The sequence below is a fragment of the Natator depressus genome, chromosome 2 (genome assembly GCF_965152275.1).
Source record: "Natator depressus isolate rNatDep1 chromosome 2, rNatDep2.hap1, whole genome shotgun sequence".
In the NCBI taxonomy this organism is placed as follows: domain Eukaryota; kingdom Metazoa; phylum Chordata; order Testudines; family Cheloniidae; genus Natator; species Natator depressus.
Window position 1 is genome coordinate 41,835,396 of NC_134235.1, and position 22,789 is coordinate 41,858,184.

At 42.8% G+C, this 22,789-nt stretch overlaps 1 protein-coding gene across 6 annotated transcripts in view; it reads left to right on the plus strand.

Annotated features, from left to right (window-relative positions):
* TP53INP1 (tumor protein p53 inducible nuclear protein 1) overlaps positions 1 to 22,789 on the plus strand; it is a 59,600-nt gene that overhangs the window by 25,856 nt on the left and 10,955 nt on the right. For 5 of the 6 annotated variants that reach the window (XM_074944080.1, XM_074944077.1, XM_074944079.1 and 2 more), the window contains one exon: positions 20,487 to 20,599. The exons of the other annotated variant lie outside the window; for it this stretch is intronic. The gene's annotated coding sequence lies outside the window, so the exon portion shown is untranslated. The remainder of the gene's footprint in view (positions 1 to 20,486; positions 20,600 to 22,789) is intronic. 6 annotated transcript variants of the gene reach the window in all.

Consider the following 22,789-nt stretch of genomic DNA (forward strand, 5'->3'; position numbering starts at 1 on the left):
TTCTGCTCATTCCCTTTGAAGCATCTGGCACTGGCCACTGTCAGAAGACCAGATACTGGGCTGTGTGGACCTTTGGTCTGACCCAGTATGGCCGTTCTGATGCTGAAACAAAAGAATTCTTGAGAGCCTTAAAGGAGAAAAGAACTTTATTTTGAAGACTGACAACTGAAAACCATGGGAAAGTAATCCTTTCTGCATCAGTATGGCAAAGCTTCCGTTCTGTGAGGCAGGTCAATGTAAGTCAATGCTTGAACTAGCAACATTAAGCCAGGAAACACATCTTGTTTCCTTTTTCCCTCCCCCTTCATACTGGCTCTTCCCCACTCCCTTTTGAACAAAGGGAGCTAACTTCTTTCCATGTTTTAATATCCAGACATTGATTCAGTTTGCCAAATGTTTAGCTAGGTACAGTATAGTTCCTGACCGAAGAACTCGCCATTTAGCAGTCCTATGGAAAGATAAAACAAGATGCCCAGTGTAAGGTGGATCATAATTATTTATCCTATGAAAAATTATTTTGTATGCATATCCATAGTACTTGGAACCATGTGGCTGTAGGGGCAAACTTTTCCATCTCTTGTTCCAAGAGATATTACCTCTTTTAGATAACAAAAATGTTAAGTCTGACCTAATTTAGGAGCTCTGATTTAATTGGGAGACTATTATTGTGTGGTAGCATGGTAGCTGTATTAGATAAAATTGAGGAGGCAAAATTGGAGATTTTATATATGTGCATAAAGTTTAGATAAAACTTTGGTTGTTCTGAAATATCTGAGCATGAAAATCTGGTGTATTCATCAGGGAACTTCTTCAGATGCCATTTTTGCATACTAACTCAAGCCAGTGCTTAAAATTTCATCTTAAATATGGGTTCCATCATCAGTGAGGACTAGGGCCTTCAAAGACCCTGAGGATATTTTGTTTAGGAATAACAATTACAAATGTTTTGAAAATTGAGTACTGTACTCCCTGTTAACTAATGTCTCTTTTAGACTGGCAGCTCCAGAGAACTTGTTACTCTCCCCACACAATGGCCAACCACTTCTCCCTCTGAATCCTCCCCATCCCCACCATATCTTAAACTGTGACCTGTATTTCACTCCAGATGTGGCTGCATTACAATAGAGGATGAAGAGCACTGTGGAGTTAATGAATTAGTTTATAAAGCACTTTGACTTCCTTGGGATCAATGGTGCTGTATTTGATTTATATGCTGTAATTACGAAACAGCACTACCACTGTACAGACACCAGTTTCTCTATTTCAGGAAGTTTCAACCAACAAATATGGTAATCCACTCAGTCCAGTCTTACAATAGCAAGACCCTAGCCAAAATCTAGCTAACTCCTAAAATAGCTCATATCACAGTGACAAGGCAATGCAACATCATTATGTTGTGATGCAATGTCGTGAAATAGCAACTCAATATCATGTTCTAATTTGTTTTATTGACAACTCTGTTGTAGATTGAATGTTAACAAAACTGTCTTGTTTACACACAGTTTGGGTTGTATTAAAAAAATTGTGACAATAGAGGTTATAAAACAAAGAAATGCCTGACTAGCACAAACTTCACTTCATTTTACTATGTGGAAAGAAAATTACTTTTCTTACACAAGAAAGCATCTCTGTCTGGAAAGTTTGTGTGTATGCCTGCAGCTTGCAAACTGCTCCAGTCAAAGGTGTTAATCAGAAATTTGTTTTATTTGGACTTATGTTAATCTATAAAATATGTTTAGATGTAAAAGTTAACTCTACTTGAAACATTTAATCATTAAACTGGCACAAGCTTTGGACTTGCCATCTTAATATAGTTTGCACTTACTGTAATGCACCATCTAGCAAATATATTATGTGGTCACTTTTTTGTTTCTTCTGTTCCAGAGATGAGTATCAAAAGGCTTTAGACATGTAATTAAACCACTTATTGTGTTTCCTGGTGTCTGAGAAGCAAGGGAACCTCCATTTTTAAACAAGAAGTGCAGTTCTCTGTTAACCATGGATAATGAGTGCATAGAATGGCAATTATAGCACAGGGAACTTTTAATTTGGGGGGGGAGGGAGGGTTTGAGTGTGAGGTTCTTCTTCAGCCAGACTTCAGACTGTGCTTTACACAAGTTTTTGTATCATTAAAATACTCTTTTACGTAAGCCTAACTGATGCAATTAAAAGAGTTACTCCTAACAGATGTGATGGAACTATAGCAACAGGGGAAAAAAGCCAGGGTGCCCCATCACATTTAGCAAAATAATGTAAATTAAAGGCACTTTATCTAATAAAAAAGACTCTCACTCAGGAGCCAAGTACTTCAGCATGTTATAACAAGGATGGCTCTAATGGTGTTCAAATAATTTTCAGACAGCTACAATTCCTTAGTAGTAATTTCCAAAATGATGTGGACACAGAAGTATATTAAATATTTTTGTCAAAATCTCCCAGGTTATGTCAGTATATGCAGTAATGTTAACTTCTGTTTACTGCATTTCAAGGCTTTGAGCTTCCTCCCATGGAAGTCAGTGGCAAAAGTCCCCATCAGCATCAGTGGAAGTAGGATGAGACCTTACTCCAACATGGACTCTATCCAAGGTCCCAGTCCTCCAATCAGATCAGTGCAAGCCAACTTTGAACCCATTTGGATCTCCATTTACTTCAGCTGGACTTCATGTGGCTATAAGTGGCTGCCCAGGGATCCAGTTGCAGGATCTAGTGCCAAAGGCACCATCACACAGTGGTAAGATGGTAACAGATCTGCAGCTGCTTCCTGCAGCAGAACAGGGCAGAACCGAGTGCCTTGGAAGACTGTGCCAAACATTTCTATTGCAGTCTCCATTTCCATTTAGCTATCAAAATGGAGCACTGCAGCCAAACCATGCATGTCTCTAAAGTGTTAAAGGACGATGGCAGGTAGTTTACCAAATATTTAGCTTCTGGGTTAATGGGAGGGGGATATCTCTGATTGTTCCTGTGTCTAATACTGGGTTTGAAACATATTTTTATTATTAAAATAATTTTATGCATTTCCCTGCAGTGTTTGCAACTCAAACATTGTAGCATTGTGCTACCATAGAGTGAAATTGAAACTGATCAGACTTTATTTTCTGTCTCCAAGATGAAGTGGAAAAAGTGAATAAACGGTATATATGTCTGGGGAAGTAAACTTAAACCTCAAAAAACAAATACAAACAAACACAGTCTTAATAATCGGAGGTGGTGTTTAGTTATACAGCTAAGGACACTTGGTTTGTTTTTAAATATTACTTATAACCTGCTGCTGCCCCTTTGAATGTTCAAGCTATATTTCTTGCAGTTTATTTCCAACATCCTTGTAGTTTATCATCCTGTTTTGTAGCCTAAGACCTGTAACGTGCAGCTTTCGTTTTGTAATAGTTCTGCAGCCCACTGTCTTTGTGTTCAGTCTACACATAAACCATTCACTTACTCAATTTTAAATACTCTGGTGCATTTTTCACTCTTTGACTTGTAATGCCACTAAGAGTTCAGCTTGTCGTCCTAATGAGACAGCTTTGTGTGCTGTCTTTGCAAGTCTCGCAATTACATCTCTTTACACCACTTTAATTATTCAAGTACTCTGACATTTCATTGATACTTTAAATTCAGGCACTGAGAAAGAAGCCCTTTCACTTTAAGTACATTTTTATATAGCTCCTTTCTTGAGCTCTCAGTTTTCTCACAATAAATTCTTGACTCTGTCTCAGCCATAGTCATGATGTTTCCTAAAAACCCGAGGAGGCACTTCAAGGCCTTATCTATAGCAGGGATTTTTTGGAAAAAATATATTCAGTATTGTTAATGCTGCTTGTGACAGGCTCTCCCCAGGGTTCCACCTGGAACTGGGGTACCACTGAGCCGTCTGACCCACCATCCTGGGCTCCCTCTCGCACTGTGCTGTTGTGACAAGCTGCAAAGTCCTCCAGCTTGCACTTTCACCAGCATTCACACAGGTAGGAACATACCCAACTGCAGTTACACGTGGATTCTCTAACCACCAGCTTCCCATCCTAAGACCCCAGCGCAGTACCATTCTGCCCTGGTCAAATCTGGCCAGTATATGAGTGTAATACCCAGTCCACCTCTCCCTCAGTATGAAGAGGACAATGCACGCTTGTAGTAACCAAGTGGAGATTTTCCCCAAGCACTCCAGTCAAAGCTCATTGCTATGGATTAAAACAAAAAATAAGTTTATTAACTACAAAAGATAGATTTTAAGTGATAGCAAGCAGATTACCTAGCAAATAAACAAAAATGCAACCTGAGTTTAATATACTAGCTATAGTGAGAATCTGCTATTCATATCCAATCTAACTGATGGTACAGGTAGACTTTGTAGATTAAGGCACAAGCTACCCTTGCTTTGGAGCTTGGAATTCCCAGATGTTTCCTACATAGGCTAGAAATCCCTTTAGCCTGGATCCAGCACTTCCCCCAATTCAGTCTGTTTCTCAGGTGTTTCCAGGTATCTTCTTTTGTTGGGAGTGAAGAAAACAAGATGATGTCACTCCCTGCCTTATATAGCATTAGCCTAGGGTGGGAACGCTTTGTTTCAAAACTTGGTTCCCAGACCAGTTTGTGGAAAAATACTGATATCCCAAGATGGACTCCAAAGACATGTGATCTGGTCACATGTCCTTGTCAAGTTATATCAGCTATTGCTTATAGGCTGGCCAAAATGCCCACTGGAAGGGTAAGCTATTCCACAGTCCATTGTCTTTGCTGATGGGCCATTAGCCCTGACTGGCTTCTTCATGGTTGTACCTGAAAAGCTGGCTGTAGGTGTTTTCCAGAGTAAGCCCATTTGAAATGCAGATCCCTAGTCAATATTCATAATTTCAGGTACAAAAATGATACATGCATACAAATAGGATAATCCTATTCAGAAAATCATAACTTTTTCCAATGACACCTCACCTGACTTATCTTGTACAAAATGCATCATAATTATGTCATCATATCACAATATTATTATGGCAGATATGGGGTGCAGTATCACACTGCTGCAGCTGCATTACACTAGGATAAAATGTGTACTTTCAAAATGTGTTAGCAACATGTTCTAAAACTCTAGCATAGACAGGGAAAGGTGTCTCTTCTTAACATGCGCTAGCTGGTTAGGGTGGATCTTTGAGACTTTTCCCTTAGTAGCCATCCCACAGAGAGGTCCTCTGTGAGAGAAAATAACCCCTCCCCCTTTTAAAAATGTGTGTATATATAATAAAAAGCCCCAAACATAAACTATACATAAACGTCTCAAAATCTATTAACCATTTTCTATGAAACCTTAGCTGTACGTGAAACATTTAATTGTAATATGAACGGTGAAAACATAAATCAGTTATCTGTATTGTGACTCACAGCACCAGCAGTACCACTTTGACCCAGAGATTAATAGTTACAGCATCCTTCAGATAGCCTCTCTCTTCCAGCCTGATGCTTATGAAGCTGAACCAACAGCAGCGGGAATGTTCTAATAATAATTGCTATTTCAACTATGATCAAAGAGCTTTTCCAATAATTACGGATTTTTTTAAAATTATTCTTTTGAAAATTTTCCTTGCCAGTCTCAGATGAAACACGCTAAGTGCAAACTATTAAGTCTCACGACATCCCTGTGAAGTAGGTACTATCACTTCCAATTTACAGATGAGGTAACTGAGGCAGAGAGTTAGGTAATCTGTGCAAAGTAACACACAAAGTCAGCAGCTGAGCCCAGAACAGAACCAGGGAGTCTTAACTTCCAATATCTGGCTCTAATAAGTGATAACACTCCCTGTCGATAAGTTTAATAAGAAATGGGCCACTCATTTGGTATTCATAGTACAGTATTCTAAAAAATCGTATACCAGGTTTGAATGCCATGTATCCATCACATTATCCAGCTCATTTATTTAAAGGATTAATCAACTGTCATCTTCCAGACACTGCATTCTGAGACCTTGTTCATTTTGTAATGTGTGCATAATCAATTTTCTACGGGGCACAGTAGCTGAAAAGAAACTATTATAAGATTAATGCAAAACTGTGTCTTCAGTTGCAGTGTTTCAACAGGTATTGGTGACTCATTGGTTCTTGTCCATGTCTGTTGCACAAAGCATTTCAAGACTTCCCCCAGCATTTATTCTCTCAGCAGAGGCTCAGTTGGCACAAAGTGCTGGCATCTGGTGTGCATGACCTGAGGAGAAGAGGAAATTTGTCAATAAATACTTGAAATCCAAGATAAACTTTTACATGTGGTTTAAAAAAAATCAGTTCTGTACAGGCCAGCCAGAGACACCGTAACACATTGATTGGCTTTGTTAGTGCTATGGTATCTGAGACTGCATGAAAATTTACCAGAATAAATTGCTTGCCTTATTGATTAGCTTTCCTATATTAACTTCTCTTATTTGAACTTCCTGGAATCAAAGCACTTCTACCCTCATTGGCTATCAGTTCAAACTCTCACAGCAACAGTAATGGCAGCACATATCTTTCAGTTCCCTGCAGAAGGGGGAATTTGATTACAGAACCAGCTATTCCTGGCTGGGAGTGACATTAATGGCCAGTCCAACGCTAATAATAATGGTGCACGGGTTCCAATTTAAGATCTGATCCAAAGCCCATTGAAGTCATTGGGATTCTTTCCACTGAGTTTGATAGCTTTGGACCAGGCCCTAAGTTTTGTACTTTGTTTTGTTAAGACTCCGGAAAACTACAATATATATTTTGCTAGGAATAAGCACTCCTTATCCCAACTGCTAACCAGTCATCTTTATCATCTTCTACCTCTGATCATTGAGTCAGAGAAGACTTTGTTTCCCTTTCCTCAGAGTCAAGAGGATTCTATCTGGTTCCTCACAGATGGTCTTGCTCTTGGAGAAGGCAAAGAAATATATGCTCCAAGTATGCGAAAGGCTGGCATTAGTGTTTTCTGTCCCAGAAAAAAGTCCAATTAATCATCGAAAGGACAGGTCTCTTCTGCCCCACCATGATAATTATTCCCAAGCTCTACTGTAGTAGACTAAGTGACTTGATCTTCTCCCAGCGGTGTTTGGCACTCTTCATCTACTGGGGCTGTTCTAACTTTCACTGAAACCTTGGTACAGAATTCATGAGAGACATAAATAGGAGTGCAGCTCAGAATTGGGGCACATGGTTTTGCAACCCAGGAAACTTGAAACCTGGGAAAGATCGAGGTGACTTGATACTGGATAGAGTCCTACATTTGAAATTCAAGCACATTTTTAAAAAAATCTAATGCCCGTTAGCTTGGTTTGGAGCCAGTCACGCTACTTTCTTAAAGTTCAATACTCTATTAATGAGACAAATTAGAACTTGTTAATTATTAGTATTTTAGGAAGAATGTGACTCAGGGTGAGCTAACAGGAAGCAACTAGTGAATAGGTAAGATTAAAAATGTCATAAAGATGTAATTTTGTGTGTTTGTAGAATCAGCAGCTGTGCAAGAACAGTGCTACTGGCTTTGGTCTGTCTTAGGCTGATGTTTATCACAATACCATTGCAGAAGGGCTTTTTTTTTTTTTTTTATAAATATATAACCATGGCTAACCACACTGCAAAGGTTTGTTTCAATATGACATTTTAAAAAGAGACTTTGCTGCAACTCATCATTGCCTCATCACCATCTCTCAGTTCCAGATTGTTAAAAACACAGTTAAGTATGCTTGCTCTGTCAGGCATAGGGACCCTACTCATCCTCTCAAAGAAGTGTAAACAAATAGACAATTATTAAAATATTAATTACATGAAAACAAAGAATGGAATCAGGAGTTTACATTCTTAAAGGTGACCTGCAAAGGAAGGAAAAGAGGCCCTTTTACTGGAGCTGAGCCTGGAGTGCCTTTCCACCATTGTGTGTATATAGTACATCTGTGCTCACACCTACTCTGGGATGCCCATCGTCCTAGAATAGACACTGAAATTAAAAACAAGAAATGCTATAGTTATTAACCCATCCATCCCTTGAAATACCTAGGAGCATCATAAAAGTAACAATTGTTCAGTTTCAAATTCCAATGCTTTCAGGCCTCTTTCCACCTTGGATGATAAGGACATGTTACTAGAATTAGGCAGACTAGAGTCACAATAATAGAAAGGCTCTCAAACTTCAGCTTTAAAAGAAGATTAGCAAGAAAGAGCTATTTCCTGGTTACATGGAGTTATGAATATGGACGCTGGCCACATGGAGAAAAGATGGAATGCTGAGACATAAGACAGGTTGAGGCAGGAGGACAGGGAAATTGTACTGGAAAAAATCCAGCACAATGTGAAAGGAGGACAAACAATTTCAATGGAGAATGTTTTAATGCATACCTGGGGGTTGGAGGGAATTACTGCCATGTTGACACACAATCAGGCCCCTGCACCTCTGGCTATCCCTCCTGACTGAAATTACATTTTAAAACCTAGACACTACTACCTATCAGACTTATTGTGACATTTAAAATGTCATCAGACAAAGCACTCAAGAAAAATGAGGGTTGTGCATATTTTTATAATGTGAACAATTGTAGTGAAGGGCTTCTTATTCTGGTATCATAGAGAAGGAGACAGAATTTGGGTTGTGGGTGAAGCATGGATGAGTACTGCTGCTTGTTTTTTCCAAGTCTGACCATGGATGATAGTAAAAGTTTCATACAAAAGTTAAAAATATTATGCCCATTTTTACTCCCTTATGATGTGTAAAGAAGGCTTGAAAGTTTTATGGGTTTTTTTAGTTTTAAGATACACTTCTGTGCAGTGAGGGAGAAAAAAAGACTGATTTCTGAAATGGAAGAAACAGAAAATACATCTTGGTTCAGACACTTTAACAGTGCAGGTGTTCCAGAGGCAACTGAATCCTCTCTTTTGTTTGTTTTTTGTTTTGTTTAAATGGTTGAGTGAATTGTAACAGCTGACTGGTTTGGAGAACTCTAATCCAATGATTTCTGCTAGTAGAACTGCAAGACTCAGCTCTTTTCTGTGGTATGTACTGTTTTGATTATATGTGGTTCACTGTCACTTCATAATTTGGTTCCAGAAACTGCCAGAATATCTGGTGAATTAGTGTTCCAGAACTCTAAAATATATCTCCAGACTTTAACATCTGTTTTACTAAAAAGATGGAAAGATGTTGCCTCCGCCCAAAAACTTATTTGGAAAACTTGGATATAAGCTATTGCCTTATACCTAGGAAAGGGGTGGCCAGTTTTAGATTTTTGAAATCTGTCAAAGTTGCAGAGACTTTTGCTCTTGCCAAAGTCCAAAAATGGTGAGCAGAAATGGAATGGACAATGTTAGTTGAGTCTGATGCTTGAATCTAAGATGAACAATATTCCATTTGCAAAAATAAGTACCTGAAATATGCAACTATAGTTATTTCTTAGGCTTTGCACTTTGCAGGCTCTTAGTATTCTGAATATACAGAGGGTTTTTTCTAAATTTGTAATAGAGATTTGAAATCATTTGAATAGCTGTTCCTTTTTTGTTTTAAAAAATATTTAACTTCAGTAGGATTATAAACTCAGACCTCCATCTGTATGTGTACTTTGGGCCTGATCCAAGTCCCATTGAAATCAATGGGAGTCTTTCAATTTATTTCAGTGGGCTTTGGATCAGGACTTACAACATTTAAGGCCTGATCCTGCAAACACTTACTATCCAGCAAAGTACTTCCTACCATAAATAGTCCCATTTAAGCTACAGTTGGTACTGAGTGAAGCACTGGATATTAAGGATTTGTAGGTTCAGGACACTAGTCTTTAGTCTTTAATGGAATCTTTTATTGAACCATTTACTGCCTTTGGCAACTGTATTCCACTGAGTTTAAACCGCCGGCTGATGTGTGGAAGATGCATTGAATGGAGGATCTAGGAGTACTTCCCAGGACATTACCATGTAGTTATGCCAGTTTCTCTCTGCTGACCAATCATTGTTTTGTTTTATAAACTTGGTTGGCTAACTATTTAAAGTAATTTTATACATATTTGTCTATAAGATTTCATTATGTTTTTATTTGTTTTTTTGTATGGAGGAACATTCTATTTTCCAAAAGTTAGATGGAACTGCTTCACATTTTGTATGTGCATACATTCTATTTAGGACTATTCTTTCCACTATTACTCAGTATTTGTAATATGTAGATATATCATGTTCTCACCGACCATTTAAGAAGAATGTCTGAGTAGTGGGGCCTCTTCAAAAGACACTACATATGGGAGCTCTTTGTTAGAAGCTCAGTGCATTCATAGTAATTTGCAGAACTGGTTGTAGAAAGGTCACTGTTTCTGTGCACCATGGCTAGTCATATATTCTTCATAAGTGCTGGTGTTACATGTACAGTATGTCATGCCTGGCATTAATGTTTCAGTTCTTGAAAATCAATACATACAAAGTTTTGAAAATATGGGATGCCAGAGCCCCAGACTATTATTATTTTTATTACATCTATATAATACCCTAGATGTGCACATCGTGTTTTATAACCATGGCCATACCATTAATCTGTCTCTGGGTACACAGGAAGTTCTAGTGGATGGTCTGCTTATTTCCACCACTAACCCTAATTCATAATCACACAACTATACACAATTTGGGGAGATGAGCCTGGTTTGTTTGCTTCAGTGATTTCTTCTGAGTCTTTTTTTTTCCTCCCGCTTAATAACATGAGAAGAAATTCTCAAAAACACAAGTCACAAATTTAAATCTTTATAAGGGGAAGTCAGATCCAGGGCCAGCTTTTGTGGCTCATGAAACCCAAGACCAAAGGAATCTCTTCAATTTATAAGGGACCTCAATTTGCAGGACAACCACAACGAACGTGGAATTGAAGTTTCTTTTCCTGCCACAAGGTTAGCCCTCAGACATTTGCAGAAAGGGTTAAGGGGCAATCCATGTCCTTTCAGAGCCTGTCCAAGTTGCTCTCAACCGCATTAAGACTTGTTCATTTTGTCCAAGAAACATCTCCATGGACATATTAAATGAGCTTTGGGTCAGGGATTTAAGGCCTAATCCTGCACCACTGAAGTCAATGGGAATTTTGTTATTGACTTCAGTGAGTGCAGATTCAAGCCCATAGACTTCAAGTCAGCAAGATATCTAAGCACGTGCCTTACCTTAAATTTATGAATAGTCCCACTTACTTCATTGGGACTCTGCACATGCTTAGGGCCTTGCTGAGTTGGGTCAATAGAGCATTGATTGGCGAGAGCAGGTCAGCTGGCGCATTTGGATTGTGGTCAGCTGGCGCATTTTGGTAAGAGACCTCGCTCTCAGGCCTGTCTCCCGCCTGCCAAGGATTGTGTGGTTTGGGGAGAGGAGTGGGGAAAATCCACTGTCTTCATCCTTTCGTGATGATGGAAACAGGAAGTAAAAGGCAAGATTAGGAAGATGAGAGGAGTGGAAAGACGAACTAAGGGGAGCAACTCAGGAAATGGGAGATCTCTACCCCAAGAAGTACCTTGCTGGGGACCTCCAATATATTACTTGCCCTTCTTAATTCTTCCTGGAGCCAGCTTTCAAACACAACAATATGAACCTTCTTAGGGCTTGTCTACACTTGAAAATTTCATCATGTTAAAATTTTGTCTTAGTTAATTATGTTACATGACTTAACATAACATGGCACTCAATGCAGACAAGAACTATCATGTTTAACAGTGAGTTGGCTGGTCACCGCTAACCCTACATGACCCAGCATACAATACTAAACATGACAATATTTCACTATACTGAGCAGTTAACGTTGTCTTAATTAACACGTTCTAACAGACTGTAATTTTCCACTACAGACAAGCCCTTAGCGGGGACTTACTCTTTGTGTTTAATTTTGTCTCTCACCTCTTTAGTGGTGATCTAAGTACATGTGCTGTTTACCAACCACTTTCCTTCCCTTACCCATCTCACAACCAGTGTTTTGGAAGTACAAAGGTATTTTAATTGGCTTTTCCTATATGCAGAGCTGAGTCTTGGTTTTTTAAGTTTCTTTAAAAACTTCTTGTCAGTGAGCTGAAAGTTAATGTAGTACATTAAAATAACTGAGTTTATAGCTCTTAGGTTATTTTCCACCTTGTCACCTTCCACCTTCTGTGATGGGGTATCCACCACACACAATGCCTGATGGGGTAAGTTAGGCCAATTAACCTTAGGCTGCACCTGGAGAAAATCTATGGTGTGCTACAGTCTAACTGCAACAGCTGGGGGGAGGAGCTGGACAGGATCTATAAAGAGAATAAGTTGGAAAGGAAACCTGCAGTTGCACTGCCTGATACAAGGGGAAAGAGTAGGAAGCTGCAAGGAGAGAGTAGGGATCAATAAGGGCTGGGAGAGTAAAAGTCCAGGGCTGCTGGGTTGAGGATCCCTGGACTGGAAACCGATGTAGAGGACAGGCCCCGGTTCCCCTATCAGCTGCCAGAGAAGTAGCACAGACCAGGTAGTGGGGGGCGGACTGCTTGGGACAGTTTGCCTCAAAGGCCTTGTGATACCCTGGAAGGGGGGAGAACTTTAATGTGACTTACCTGGAGGACTGAACTATGAAGAGGACATTGCTACCACTCCTGGTGCAGGAGAGGCCACGGAGTAACTGCAGGAAGGGGCATCAGACCAGGTGATAGAGCTAATTCCCCAGATGGGGCATGGGAGGCGCTGCTGAGTGGTGAATGGACCACCTAGTAACACCTTCTGTCATAACCATACAGCTAAGGGTAGCCTAGAATTCCTCCTTACCTGTAAGGGGTTAAGAAGCTCAAATAATCTGGTTGGCACCTGACCAAAAGGACCAATGGGGAAAGAAAATACTTTCAAATCTTGGGGGTGGGGAGGCTTTGTTGGTGTGTTCTCTGGGGAAAGCAGAGAAGCATCAGGTCAAAAAACTACTTCTCCTATAAACCATCCTGTACAAGTCTCTAATATTACAAAAAGAGTAAGTAAATAAGGCAAGGCATGTTAGATTACCTTTTGTTTTCAACATGTGCATTTTCCCTTTGCTAGAGGGAGGTTTATCCTGTTTTTTTGTAACTTTAAAGTTTTGCCTAGAGGGCAGTCCTCTTTGAATCTGATTACCCTGTGAAGTATTTACCATCCTGATTTTACAGAGGTGATTCTTTTACTTTTTCTTTAAATAAAATTCTTCTTTTAAGAACCTGATTGATTTTTCATTGTTCTTAAGATCCAAGGGTTTGGGTCTGTGTTCACTTATATCAATTGGTGAGGATATTATTCTCAAGCCTTCCCCAGAAAAGGGGGTGTAGGGCTTGGGGAAATATTTTGGGGGAATAGGTCCTTTCCCTGGTTCTTTGTCTAAATAACTTGGTGGTGGCAGCGGAATTTGTTCAAGGACAAGGCGGAATTTGTGCCTTGGGAAAGTTTTTAACCTAAGCTGGTAAAAATAAGCTTAGGGGTCTTTCATGCAGGTACCCACAGCTATACCCCAGAGTTCAGAGTGGGGAAGGAACCCTGACACCTTCATATGGCCATTTTTATTTTTATCTCATAATTCTGGAAGGGCTAGTGCAGCCTAGAGAAATGTGTGTCCTAAAATACCAGACAGAGTTTACACAGGCACATTGCAAACCATAAATGCTATGCAAATTCTGTCAATCAGGTCACACATATTGGGCAGACTCCTTCAAGCCCACTCCCAGCTGCAAGAACACATTTTTCAGCCATTAGTATGTGATAGTTTCTCTAAGCTTTTCTTTTACATGCAAGTTTTGTGTGCTCTCATACGGGAAAAAAATGCATACAAAAAGTGTTGATGCAATCTTAAAGTTACAAGAACAAGCACTCAGAATCAAGAAATGTCAAAAGTTACCCTGGCCTTCAGCAACATTAATTAATGTATGTTGCAAATCTTGTATCTCTATATTGTTTTTATTAAAAGCCAATTTTAATAAAACTCAGCACTATACAAGGTTTTATAACAAAACAAAACCGCCCTTGTCTCAATGAGTTTACAATCTGAGGCCTTGATCTTGCAACGTGCTATATGTGGGAGTGCCCCAGGTCCACATGGCACCCCCTATTAATTTTAATAAGTCTTCACATACATGCTGAAGTCTGCCTATGCAGACCTCATTGCAGGATTGGAGCCTAACACAGACTATTAATGGTGTAATATGTTAATTAGTGTTTTATTAAATATAAACCATATGTGCAATGTGGCTGGGTCAACTTTCCTGGAACTTAGGCCAGGTCTACACCTAAAACTTAGGTCAGCCTAGCTACGTCGCTCATGGCTGTGAAAACTTTCATGCCTTGAGCGATATAGTTAGGGTGACTTTGTCCCCAGGGACATAGTAGCTAGTTCGATGGAGAATTCTTCTGTCAACCTAGCTACCACCTCTTGAGCAGGTGGATTTACTACAGAGATGGAAAAACCACTTCTGTCACTGTAGTAGGTGTCTGCTACGCTGGTGTAACTGCAACTGTAACCCTAGTAGTGTACATACCCTTAAGTTTAACTTTTAGATTTTCCTTTCTGTTTAGTTATTTCTCTCACAGTGTAACATTGCATATATGTGTTTTGTTTCTCGGGTGTTTTTGCTTTTAATTTATTTGTTTTTAAAGTAAAAAATAATAAAAAGTCTGGGGGTTGTTGACTTGCCCTGTTTACAGGTCTTCTGGGATCCCAGGACTTGAAGTTATTTAGTCCTCAACTGTTTTTGGCTTGTGCATCTTACAAGTCAGTGACCTTGGAGGTTCTTTGAAGTAACAAGTGCATATTTAATTAACTACACTCAATTGTTTGTGCATGCCTTCAAAGGGCACCATTATTAGGTGAGTAGCTAACACCTTAGTGCAGTGGTTCTCAACCTTTCCAGACTACTGTACCCCTTTCAGAAGTCTGATTTGTCTTGCCTACCCCAAGTTTCACCTCTCTCAGAAAGTCAGTCTTCAGCTTTCTGCTCTGGGCCCCAGCAAGTCTAACGCTGGCCCTGGTGACGCTATTAAAATGAACTTGCCCACAGTTTAAGAACCGCTGATATAGTATATAGAACAATATAAATACATTCTCTGTATGACATTTTAGTTTCTACTGACTTTGCTAATGCTTTTTATGGAACCTGTTGTAAAACTAGGCAAATATTTAGATGAGTTGATGTACTTCCTAGAAGACCTTTGGATACCCCCGTGGTACATGTACGCCTGGTTAAGAACCATTGCCTGAATGGAAATATAACAAGGGTTCTGGGGCCAGCCAGCCCTGTTTGGTTATCAGATCCACCTAAAAAGTGGTCAGAGCCTGTAAAGGGTTGAGAGGAGCTGCAGGAAGGACATGGCTTCTGCAGCAGGCCCTGAAGGGAATGGTGCATTCTTTCAGAACTGAGAGTGGCAAGGGGTAGAAAAGAGAATGAGTAGAGGAACTGTTTTTCGGTTTTGGATATTTTGCCTACATTTTTATATTTGGAGGAATAAAACTGGCCAGAGAGTCTTGGGAGAGCCAGTGAGTCCTTCCTGGGAAGATGAGGAGATTCAACCTGAGTGAGGGGAAACTGAGGTAACAGCTAGATAGAAGTCAGACTAGGGTAGATGGTGCTGTGACAGGAATGTCTCTGTCTGGGTGTGCTCAGTTCTGCTTTTTCAGAAGTTGACAAACATGGCCTAGATTGTTCACCCTTGCCTCCTTCCAGGTAGCCCCTCTCCCCCAAATTAAGAACACCTCTTAGTTGAATTCCTTATTGTTAAAATGCTGTTAGGCCCTGATTCTACAATGAGCTCTTGGCAGAAGTGAGGCCATTCTGGTTACACACTACAGTATAATTTAAACCAAACTGCACCTTTTTATTTACATCACTAACTGCCAGTATGCCTGCATTCTTCAAAGCACTGCACAGTCCACCGAAAGAACAGTTTACCACTTCCTGCCTCAAAAGCAATACACCAAGGGACAGCATTTCCCACTTTTCTCAAACTTCTTGTCACCAATTGTAAAAGTGACAACAGAAACAGAGGTTCTGATTTCCCTTTAAACTGGGTTTATACAGTTGTAACTCCATTAACGTCGATGGGATTACTTTCAGTTTACAGTAGTATAAATGAGAGGGAAATCAGGTTCAGAGTTAGCAACTACAATGACAAATATCTTTGACCCAGATCCTTATACTGTAGGATCTACAGGGAAAGAGCAGATTAGTCTACTGACGAAAAATTATACTGAGTATTGGTAATATGTGATATACGCACTTACTATAGTCCACGCACAAACTGTATAAGTATAATGGCTTTTTCCAAGCATGAGATGTCTGTAGCTGTAGGTTATAGACTTCTTAGAGCCCTTACGAAAATGAAGACAAAAAACTCCATGAAAAGTCTTTTTGCTAAATATACACCATGACTTACAAAATAGATAGGAAGAGAAGGATGACTTAGGAAGGAAGGATGGAATATGAGAGCGAGGCATTGGTGTGGGGTAGAGTTAAGATTATATGCATAATCTTAACTGTGTATTTCCATACTTTATAATGTGTAGGTGTTTGGGGTTTTTTAGCTGAACCTTAATTTTGGGTGACCAGTTTTTCCACGGTGTAGGTTTGTATTTTTTACAGTAACATTACTTTAGGGTGTTTTCAAAAAACAAGTCTGTTCCTCTGCTCAATTTTAACTACACTAATTGGGTTTTTTTCCTGAGAATTTCCTTAGGTTGTATAGAACGTCTTAAAATTGCTTAGTGAGGAGTCCCTGCAAGCTGCCACATATGGACTCTGCTTCTTTCTAGAAAACATCCACCTACACATGTGGCGTCCTCTCTCCTGCTCCTCAGAACAAAGGCCTGATTCTCCTATCATTTACACCCATATAGCTCAGGTGACTTGATTTCATAGATTCACATATTTTAAACCAGAAGGGACCATTGTGATTATTTAGTCCAGGGGCTCTCAAACTGTGGTATGTGAGCTGCTTGGTGGAAGTGGTGCTCTGTAATGGTGGTGTCTCCTTTCATGGTAAATCCGCTCCTGACCACTACCCTTTAAACAAAATGGGCCTTCCAATGACGGGTGGGCCCCCCAATGGGCCTCCCAATGACATGGGGGCCCCCAAAAATGCAGGACAAATATCTGACAACCTGCCCCTGAGTCCCAGCCGGCAGTGCAGCACGCCACTCCTGGAAGTGGCCGGCTGATGGCACGTCTTTGCACGCCCCTGGCGGGGGAGAGAGGGAGGCGGCTCCGCATGCTGCCCCCTCCCCGGGCAGCACAAAGAGACCCACTACCCCCTCCCCTCAAGGGGCGTGCAAAGACGTGCCAGCAGCATGGCTAAGGCGCCTCCCTGCCTGCTCTGCCTCCCTCCCTCCGCACTGCTTCGGTCCCAGAAGCGGACGGCATGTCCCTGCGGCCTGTGTGTGTGTGTGTGTGTGTGTGTGTGTGTCCGCGCACTGCCCCACCCCGATTCTGCAGCTCCTATTAGCCCCACCACTGCAGGAGGGATGTCTATGCTGGTCACTTTGGGAGCCGTGCCACCCGAGGTAAGCACTGCCCCCTGCCTCCCTCCCACCCCTCACCCCAGAGCCTACCCCCCGCACTCCCTTCTGCACTTCAACCCCCTGCCCCAATCAAGGTACCTCACTTTATTTTCATTTACTTCCCATTACTTATAATATAGAAGGAGGATGAAGGGAAAAAAATGAAAAATAGGGTGGGGAGATAAGAAAGAATATTCTTTTTCTTGGCTGGGCCGGGGGGGGAAATTAAGCTGCACACAGGGCCCCACTAACTCCAAATCAACCACTAATAGTGGTGTCTTGGGCCAGCCAACCAACCCACCCCTGTTCCATATGTCGATATTTGTAGACTGTGATCAAGTCACCTCTTAGAGAAGGATTGAAGGAACTCAGTCCAAGATTATCAGGCACGTGTTTTTTCAATCTCTTCATTCTTGTGGCTCTTCTCTGAACCTTCTCCAATTTTTCAACATCCTTGTTGAACAGTGAACACCAGAACTGGACACAGTATTACAGTGGCATTCACATCACTGTCAAATACAGTGGTAATATAATTTTACTTCTACTACTTAGTATTCCTGTTTATACAGCCAGAGCCACAGTGTTTCACAAGGAGCTCATGTTCAGCTGCGTATCCCCTATGATCCACAAGTCTCTTTGATTCATTGCTTCCAGAATAAAGTCTCCCCCATCCTCTAAGTAGAGCCTGTGTACTTTGTTACTGTGTTCTTTGTCATACATTGTATGATTTTACATTTGGCTATATTAAAATACACATTGTTTGGTAAGCTGGGTGCAAGCAGTCTAGATTTTTCTGTACCTATCTCTCCTCTTCATTATTTTCCATTCCCCCAGTCTTTGTGTCATCTGCATCTGAGCTACTTACAACCAGACTCTGGATTCCCCTGTTCTTATGTGGCTTCCTCCTATATTCCTTTCAGACTGGGCCCATCTATTCCTCTCTTCCCCATTGTTGTTTCTTAGGACAATCAGTTCTGATTGTATAGCTACAAATATGCAGTGACGGGTACCCAAAAATCACCTACTAGAGGACAGGCCCAACAAGGAAAATAACAGAACACCACTGGCCATCACGTACTGTCCCCAGCTAAAATCTCTCCAGCGCATCATCAACGATCTACAACCTATCCTGGAAAATGATCCCCCACTCTCGTGGGCCTTGGGAGGCAGGCCAATTCTCACTTACAGACAGCCCCCCACCCCCACCCGAAGCAAAAACTCACCAGCAACTACACACCAGACCAGAGAAACACTAACCCAGGAACCAATCCCTGTAACAAACCCTGTTTCCTTCTCTGTCCCCATACCTACTCTAGCAACACCATCATAGGACCCAACTACACCAGCCACTCCATCAGAGGCTCATTCACCTTACCATCTACTAATGTGATAGATGCCATCATGTGCCAGCAGTGCTCCCTCTGCCATGTACATTCGCCAAACCGGACAGTCTCTACGTAAAAGGATAAATGGACACAAATCAGACATCAGGAAAGGTAACATACAAAAGCCAGTAGGAGAACACTTCAGTCTCCTTGGACACTTAATAACAGATGTAAAAGTAGCCATTCTTCAACAAAAAAACTTCAAAAACAGACTTCAAAGAGAAACTGCTGAGCTATAATTCATTGGCAAACTTAACACCATCAATTTGGACTTGAATAGGGACTGGGAGTGGCTGGCTCACTACAAAAGCAATTTTCCCTCTCTTGATATTCCCTCCTCATCAGTTATTGGGAGTGGACCACATCCACCTTGATTGAATTGGGCTTGTTAACACTGGTTCTCCACTTGTAAGGTAGTTCCCGTCTCTTCACGTGCCAGTATATTTATGCCTGCATCTGTAATTTTCACTCCATGCATCTGAAGAAGTGGATTTTTTACCCACAAAAGCTTATGCCCAAATAAATCTGTTAGTCGTTAAGGTGCCACTGGACTCTTCATTGTTTTTGTGGATACAGACTAAGATGGCTACCCCTCTGATACTTAATTCTGCAGTGGTCCAAGCAGACTTTTTAAAGTATATGGAAACCATTGTTAATAAGTAAGCAATTCCACCGCTCACAGAACTTGTCAAAAGCACCACATCCCCTGCCAAAACAACGTAGCACTTTCTAGGCCAAGTCATTTTGGAAATGGGACAAGACCGCCCCCCCCCCCCCAAAAAAAAACCCCAAACAAATGAAAAAACAAAACCCACAACTCAGGAAACTATCTGACAACTGAAATGCACATGAACTCCTGTCCAATTATATCTCCCAAATGCCTTGTCCAATTCTAGAAATGCTCCATTCTAAGCAAAAAGAAAAGGAGTAGTTGTGGCACGGTGGATACAGACTAACACAGACCAGACTAACACGGCTGCTACTCTGAAACCATTCTAAGCAAAGAGCCTGCAAATGAAAGTTCAGGCAGATCAGTTTGATTGTGGTGAAGTCAGAGTTGATGTGTCTATGCATGAAGCAAACTCTAGCTAGGTTCATCCTAAATAATGTATCTATGCATACAGTAGTGTCTGTACATAATATACCAACTTGATGCTGTGTCCCCTTATCTGTGTGACTATTAGCTCAATTTTATTCCCCTTCTTTCGCTCTCTTTTAGGCTCTTACTCTGGGTCCATCACTATGGTATCTGAGTGCTTCCCACTTCTTTCAAATCTTTTTTTCTCCCCCCTTCCTATCCCTGCATCCGTTATCTCAATCTCCCTCTCTTGTCCCCTCTTCTTCCTTTATCTCTTCTTTTTGCAGTCTCTCTCTCTCCCTCCCTTCCGCTCTCTCCTTCTTTCTCTCCCTCTCCTTTTGTTGCCTGGGCTTGTTTCTAGCTGCAGAGTTTCTCTGTGCCTCTGGGCCGGATCACGTGCGTTAGTGACAGCCTGTCCCGGCGCGGCCCCGAGCCCCGCTCTGCTCACATTGGTGAGGTCTGAACCCTAGCCCGGCCCCGGGGAGTCGGGAGGGGGAGCCGGGGCGGGGCCTGGGGCGGCCGGGGCCGATCAGCTGTTCGCTGGATTCTATAACAACAAAAGGTTCGGCAGGGAACCGAGTCGGACGGAGGCGGCTGCGGAAATAAGACCAGGGACCCATCGGTGCCTCCCCTCATCTACCTCACTAGCCATTGCTGCCGTCCGCCCCCTCCTGTCTCTGGAAGGTGAGTAGCGGATATTTGTATCCAGTCTGGAAGGGGCCCTGGCAGCTTGACAATGCGCCTCCGGACCTGGGTCGCGACTCGGACCCCCCAACCCGGGCACAGCGGCCAACTCAGGTTCCCTCTGCCCAAGCTGCGTCCTTTAGGGGACAGGCTGGCGGCGGGGGTGCGGAGGTTTCGGGACTGGAGCGTCTTCCCCACTGCCAGTAACGTACCCCTCCCTCTGCCTATGTCCGGGAGGCGAGCGAGGTAGTCTCGCTGCCCATCTCTCGCATGAAGGGGGGCCTGTAGATGAGCTCCATGTACTGTATGACCAGGCCGCGGGTGTGGGTGTGCGATGTGCTGTCCGTTTCCCTTGGGGAACCCCAGACACTGGGCGAGCCCGCTGGCGTCCCCCAGAGCGGTCTGTGTCGCCGTTATGTGTGGGGCTAACATGTATTTCTCCCCCTTCCCCCACGAGACTCCGAAAGTAGCCCTAGGTCCTGGACAGGAGACTAGCTCGATAGAAACTTTACGAAACAGAAGAGATCTCTTTCTCCGTGGTTACAGGCGATCTGGTCAATGGTCTGACTGCTCAAGGCGCTGAGCACCCGCAAACTCCCTTGAAGCCCACGGGAACTTGCAGGTGCTCGGCACATTTCAAAATCCAGAGGCTTATGTCGTTTGTATGGGAGGGTCTTTCCCTATGGAGTGCGTGTGAGCACACGCCGCCCCTAAGCAGCGTAACTGGGGGAGTCCCTTTGCCTTTGGGGGGTGGGGGGATGCGCACTGCCCCTGTACTGTGTGACTCGTCGCTGGGAGCAGTGGGTGTCCCTAAATGCCTCGGACAGAGAGCTGCGTGGTTGCCTCCCCACTGGAGTGCGGAGGAGTGGTACCAGCTCTTGGTACGCGCTGCCCCACTCTCTGCGCGGATTGCCCGCGCGCCTCCGCTCCCTCGCTGGGAGATCCCGCGCACGGTGGAGTTGGGGCGCCGCCGGGCTGAATTCTGCCCCGAGGAGGCGGGAGCCCCGGACTCGCTGTGGGCAGGCTCCGATCTGCTTGTTTGTGTGTTCTCTGAACTTCCTCTTCGCAGACTCCGAAGTAGCTGCGTTCCCAGTTTGACCCTTTTGTCTCTTCCCTCCGCCCCCCAGGCTCACTCGCGGGGAGGAGGAGTTCGGGGCAGCCAGCCCGCCCAGGGGCTGGAGGGGTGTCGGATTGCCTCTTCCTGCCAGTGCGGGGCTTGTTTTCTTGGTTGTGGAGGGACCTTCCCCCCGCCCCTGCTTCCAGGGCAGTGTTCGCTTGCGCTCTAGTCAGGTGTGACAAAACCCAGCCTTCCTGCAGGCACCGCCCTAGTAGAGGGGGGCTCCTAGCGATCAAAACAAACCAGAGGATGTGACTCAGCCACAGGCGAGAGGGCAGCGGATTGCAAGGTCAGGTCACCCAAACCAAGGGCTGGGTCCTCACTGGGGAGGTGCCTGACCGGGGTGGCTAGAGACCTGGAGAAAAACTCCCCTTAGAAGCAGCCTGGCCCCACCTTCCTCGTTGTTGTTGTTTGTGTCTGGAGAATTAATCTGTACCTGCTAGGGACTTTCCATCTGAAATCACAATCCTCTGTCAGGCATGACAGCTGGCACCCCTCCAGTATGATGTTTGAGTGAGGTAAAGGTGGTGGAAGCCAATTAACCATTAAAGCATAATGGTTACTCATGCAAGTGTACTTCGAAACGTTCAGCTCGCTTAGGGGCGGACTGTTAGCCTCAGCCTAGAGAAATAGGCTTCATTTGAGCTTCCCCCTCTAAGGAGGAACTCTTCTTCTCTGGGCTCCCCTCTTGCCTGGAAGGTGAGGGTGGAGTGTAGTTAAGTTTCTTCCCTTTTTGTGGTACAGACTGCAGCCTGTCAGCTCCGCTGGCCAGTGCATATTGGGCAGAACCGTAGCTTTGTCTCCCCCTTTACTACCCAGTTGTTCACAGGTGATGTGTGCATGTAAGTGTGAGGTGTGCAGTGCCTGCGCCCCACACTCGTACGTTTGGAGGTTTGATCTGGGCATGGTTAACATCTAACTGTACCTCTTTCAGCTTTGATTAAAACTTGCTTGTTTGGAGCCTCCTGGTGGTTGCCAAGATACTGTTGAGCAATGACACTGTTAGTGGTTTTAGCATTGGGATAAAAGTTTAGGAACCACGTTCTTACAGACAAGAATTGGCCAGAAAATAT